The following is a 5,617-nucleotide window of genomic DNA, read 5'->3' on the forward strand; positions in this document are numbered from 1 at the left end:
AGTGTTGGGAGTACTTCAGCTACTGCTGGTTGTCTTGTCTGAAGGCCAAGTCCCTATTTGATAAAGTTCACGTGTTACATTAGAGTTGGCAATTCTTGGGTGTTTGACCTTTGGATGAACTTTTCTGCTTGTTCTAGACAAAGTATTTAATTATAAAGTATCTTCTATTTTAATTTTTAATTCAGAGAGTGTACTAGCAGTGAGCTGCGTACTTGCCCCTGGTCCTGTTACAACTAGATGCACAGACCTTTTGCTACCCGTTTTTAAATTGTTTCAGCTTTAGAAAGGAACCTCATGTGGGTGATTCTGATCAAAGGAGTGTGGCAGTTTTTATTTTAGCTGTTTGGACCATTTCATTGCAAATGGTCCTACAATTTTGTCCTTTACGTTTTTATAGACTTTTATTTGTAAATCTATACTTTAAAAATATTTCTACCCTGCATGGCTGTTCTGTGGAACAGTAGTCGTTTCTCTCCATCTGCCTTCTCTCCCACCGAAGTGCATGCCATCACCCCATGGAAGATTCGATAGGCATGGACATGAGCCCCCTGAGGCCCCAGAACTATCTTTTCAGTTGTGGACTAAAAGCTGACAAAAATGATCACTTTAAGGTGGACAATGATGAAAACAAACACCAGTTATCTTTAAGAACAGTTAGTTTAGGGGCTGGTGCAGAGGATAAATTGCACATTGTTGAAGCAGAAGCAATGAATTATGAAGGCAGTCCAATTAAAGTCACAGTGGCAACTTTGAAATGACCTTACAGCCAACGGTTTTCCTTGGGGGCTTTGAAATAACACCACCTGTGGTCTTATGATTGAAATGTGGTTCAGGACCTGTGCATATTAGTGGTCAGTGCGTAGTAGCTGTGGAGGAAGATGCAGAGTCAGAAGATAAAGAAGAAGAGGATGTGAAGCTCCTTAGTGTATCTGGAAAGCGTTCTGCCTTTGGAAGCGGTAACAACATTCCACAGAAAAAAGTAAAATTTGTTGCCGATGAAGATGATGATGATGACAACGATGATGATAATGATTATTTTGATGATGAAGGAGCCTAAGAAAAAGCTTCAGTAAAGAAATCTATATGAGATTCTCCAGCCAAAAATGCCCAGAAATCAAACCAGAATAGAAAAGACTCAAAACCACCAACATCAAGATCAAAAGGTCAAGAATCTTTCAAAAAACAGGAAAAGACTCCCAAAACACTGAAAGGACCTAATTCTGTAGAAGACATTAAAACAAAAGTGCAAGCAAATATAGAAAAAGGTGGTTCTCTTTCCAAAGTAGAAGTCAAGTTCATCAGTTACGTGAAGAATTGTTTCTGGTTAACTGACCAAGGGGTTATTTAAGATCTCTGGCAATGAAAGAAGCCTCTTTAAGAAATTAGTTTAAACAGTTTGTTAGAATTTTCCATCTTATTTCATTTCTGTAAGAGCTGAAATATGGCTGTCCTTTTTATAATGCAGAGTGAGAACTTTCCAAGTGTTAGCAATCAGACAACACAAAGTAATAAAAGGCATCCAAATCAGCAAGGAGGAAATCAAACTTTCACTCTTAGTAGATGACGTGATACTCTATGTGGAACACCCAAAACAATTCACCAAAAAACTGCTAGAACTGATCCATGAATTCAGCAAAGTACAGAAATCAATGTATAGAACTCAGTTGCATTTCTATACACCAATAATGAAGCAGCAGAAAGATCAAGGATCAAGGAATTAGCCCCATTTACAATTGTACCAAAACCCATAAAATGCCTAGGAATAAACCTAACCAAAGAGGTGAAAAATGTACACCCTGAAAGAAATGGAAAAAGACACACACAAAAAAATGGAAAAACATTCCATGCTCATGGATTAGAAGAACAAATATTGTTAAAGTGTCGATACTACCCAAAACAATCTACATATTTAATGAAATCCCTATCAAAATAACACCAGCATTCTTCACAGAGAAGAACAAATAATCTTAAAGTTTGCATGAAACCTTAAAAGACCCCCTAGTAACCAAAACAATCCTGAAGAAGAAAACCAAAGCTACAGGCACCACAACTCCAGACTGTAAGCTATATTACAAAGCTGTAATCACCAAGACAGTATGGTACAAGCACAAAAGCAGACACATTGATCAATGGAACAAAATAGAAAACCCAGAAATGGACCCACAAAGATATGGCCAACTCATCTTTGACAAAGCAGGAAAGAATATCCAATGGGAAAAAAAAAGTCTTTTCAGCAAATGGGAAAACTGGACAGCAACATGCAGAAGAATGAACCTGGACCACTTTCTTACACATTACACAGAAATAAACCAAGATGGCTAAAAGACCCAAATGTAAGCAGGAAGTCACAAAAATCGTAGAGAAAAAAACAGGCAACAACTTCTTTGACCTTGACTGCAGCAATTTCTTACTTGACATAAGTCTGGAAACAAAGGAAACAAAAGTAAACATCAATTATTGGGACCTCAATAAGATAAAAATCTTCTGCACAAAAAAGTAAACAATCAGCAAAACTAAAAGGCACCAGACAAAATGGGAGAAGATATTTGCAAATGACATATCAGATAGAGGGCTAGTATCCAAAAATATAAAGGACTTACCAAACGTAACACCCAAAAAACAAATAATCCAGTGAAGAAAAGGTCAAAAGATAGGAATAGCTACTTTTCCCAAGAAGACATCCACATAGCTAACAGACACATGAAAAAATGCTCAACATCACTCATCATCAGGGAAATACAAATCAAAACCACAATGAGATGCCACCTCACACCTTTCAGAATGGCTAAAATGAACAACTGAGGCAACAACAGTTGGTGGCAAGTATATGGAGAAAGGGGAACACTCTTGCCCTATTGGTAGGAATGCAGACTGGTGCAGCCACTCTGGAAACTAGTATGAAGATTCTTCAAAAAATTAAAAATAGAACTACCCTATGACCTAGCAATTGTACTACTAGATATTTATCCTCAGGATACAGGAGTGCTGATCCAAAGGGACACAAGCACCCCAATGCTTATAGTAGCAGTATTCAACAATAGCCAAAGTATGGAAAGAGACCAAATGTCCATTGACTGATGAATGGATAAAGATGTAGTATGTGGAGGGGGCAAGATGGCGGAGAAGTAGGGAGTTCCATGCATTTCACCTGCACCCATCTCTCAAACAGAGAAGGCCTGAAGTCATAGGACACTGAACCACAGGAGTTTGGGAAGAGAAAGAGACAGAATACACTGGAAAGGAAACCTCATAAGTGCGTGAGTGCAAATTGGGGAAGATAAAAGCTGGACGGAACCCAGAGATATAGAGGGAGGGGAGGGAACCAGCTTGCGTGCAGCTGAGGTGAGTGATAAACCGGTGAGCGGTGGTGAGCTGCCAGGAGTACAGGGGACAGGAAATAAAAGTTGAGATTGTGCATAGAACCGTCCCTGGAGAAGAGAAAAACCTTGGCTTAGAAAGAGAATGTCTTTTAGCTCTGGCTAGGGTGCTGACTTTAAACTAGGTGCCCCTGGTCCCAGAAGGCTCCAGGAAAAACTGCACTGCAGAGCGCCCAGCACCATCCCTGGCGGCGACTCAGCTTGGAAAGACAGTGTTTTTTAGTTCTCGCTGGGGTGCTGACTTTGAACTAGGTTCCCCCAGTCCCAAAAGACGCCAGAGAAAAAAACTACACTGCAGCACTCCCGGCACCATCCATGGCGGCGGCCCAGTGAAGCGATGGCAGCACTGGTGGCAGGGGCGGCTTGCACGGCAGCGGCCTGGTGAAGTGGCAGTGTTAGCAGCGGCGCGGACTCTGTGGACCTGAAGTTGCTATTTTACCCCGAACACACTTGGGTTGTATCACAGCTTGACCCTGACGGATCTGAGGCTATGACACTTCCCCCACCCCTCACTCAACCCCCGGCAACAGGGAAGCAGCAACCTGAGGGACTGTTTAGGGTGGTATAAACAAAACCTGTAGACTGGTACCTGGAAACAAGGTGGGGTGTGGGGCATAAAACTCAGCCCACCTTGGCAACATCCTCAGCACAAGGAGATCTGACTGAAGAAATGATTTGCAAGCTTGGCTGAGAAGGGACTGGGGCGACACCATTCTTCTCCCCACAACCACCAAGGCAGGGCATCAGGGAGTGGCCAGCTGACAAAGTGGAGGCAAGACCTACCTACACCAAACCATGCCCATCCCTGCCAGATAGCTGTTTTGTTGTTTTTGTTGCTGCTGTTTTTACCTGAGCCTGGTTTTGCATGTTTATTGGTTTTGTCTGTGTGTTTGTGTATCTTTGTTCCCTCTGTGGTCGTCTGTTTTCTTTCTCCAGGGCTGCCTCAAGAAACAAGCCAAACTACACATGGTAGAGAGTCCCAAATACCACTACGAGTAGGGAAACAAATTAACCAAATGCTCAACAAGAGAAACCAAGAGATACTATCCAAAGAACACTTCCTGAACAGTCAGGCCCTGAACAGTCAAAAGAGCCCCTCTAATACAGCAGAACTCGTAGGGACAGAGTGTACAACAAGCTTTTAAAGTTAACAAGAGATAGAAAGCTAACCAAAATGACGAAACGGAAGAACTCTCCTCCAAAGAAATTCCAGGAAGAAATGACAGTTAAGGAACTACTCAAAACAGATATAAGCAACATAACTGATCAAGAATTTAGAACAATAATCATACAATTAATCGCTGGGCTTGAAAAAAGCATGGAGGACATCAGAGAAACTATGACTACAAACAATATGGAGCTTAAAAATAGTTATGATGAATTAAAAATGCGATAAATGAGATACATAATAAACTGGAGGCATCCAATGCACAGATTGAAGCGGCAGAAAGGAGAATAAGTGATTTGGAAGACACTATTATAGAAAAAAAAAAAACTGAGAAAAAGAGAGATAAACTGATCCAGGAACATGAAAGAAGATAAACTGATCCAGGAACATGAAAGAAGAGTTCGATAGCTCAGCGATACAATAAAACGAACAATATCTGTATCATAGGAATTCCAGAAGAGGAAGAGAGAGGGAGAGGTGCTGAAGTAGCCCTGGAAAAATTATAGCAGAAAACTTCCCCAACCGAGGGAGGGAGGTAGATGTTGAAATTCAAGAGGCACAGAGAATTCCCCTCAGACATAACTTGAATTGATCTTCTGCATGAGATATCATAGTGAAACTGGCAAAATATAAGGACAAAGAGAGAATTTTGATGCAGCTAAGGAGAAAAGGGCCCTAACATACAAAGGGAAGCCAATCAGAGTGGTGACAGACCTTTCTACGGAAATTTGGCAGCCCAGAAAGGAATGGCAGGAGATCTTCAATGTGATGAACAGAAAAAATTTGCAGCCAAGAATCCTCTATCCAGCAAACCTGTCATTCAGAATAGAAGGAGAGATAAAAGTCTTTCCAAATAAACAAAAATGGAAAGAATTTGTCACCACTAAACCAGCCCTACAAGAAATCCTGAGGGGGACTCTCTGAGGGAAATGTTGCAAGGAACAAAAGATACCAGAGACACCACCACAAGCATGAATCCCACAAAGGACACAATGACTCTAAACCCATATATTTCAATAATAACCCTGAATGTAAATGGGTTGAATGCTCCAATCAGAAGACATAGGGTAGC

General features: G+C 41.1%; 1 pseudogene; it reads left to right on the top strand.

The window, feature by feature from the left end:
* Positions 1 to 515: 515 nt before the first annotated feature.
* On the top strand, positions 516 to 1,441 carry LOC120237142 (annotated as a pseudogene).
* Positions 1,442 to 5,617: the final 4,176 nt, after the last annotated feature.

This window comes from Hyaena hyaena, unplaced genomic scaffold (genome assembly GCF_003009895.1).
Source record: "Hyaena hyaena isolate Hyena2069 unplaced genomic scaffold, ASM300989v1 scaffold_172, whole genome shotgun sequence".
NCBI lineage: Eukaryota > Metazoa > Chordata > Mammalia > Carnivora > Hyaenidae > Hyaena > Hyaena hyaena.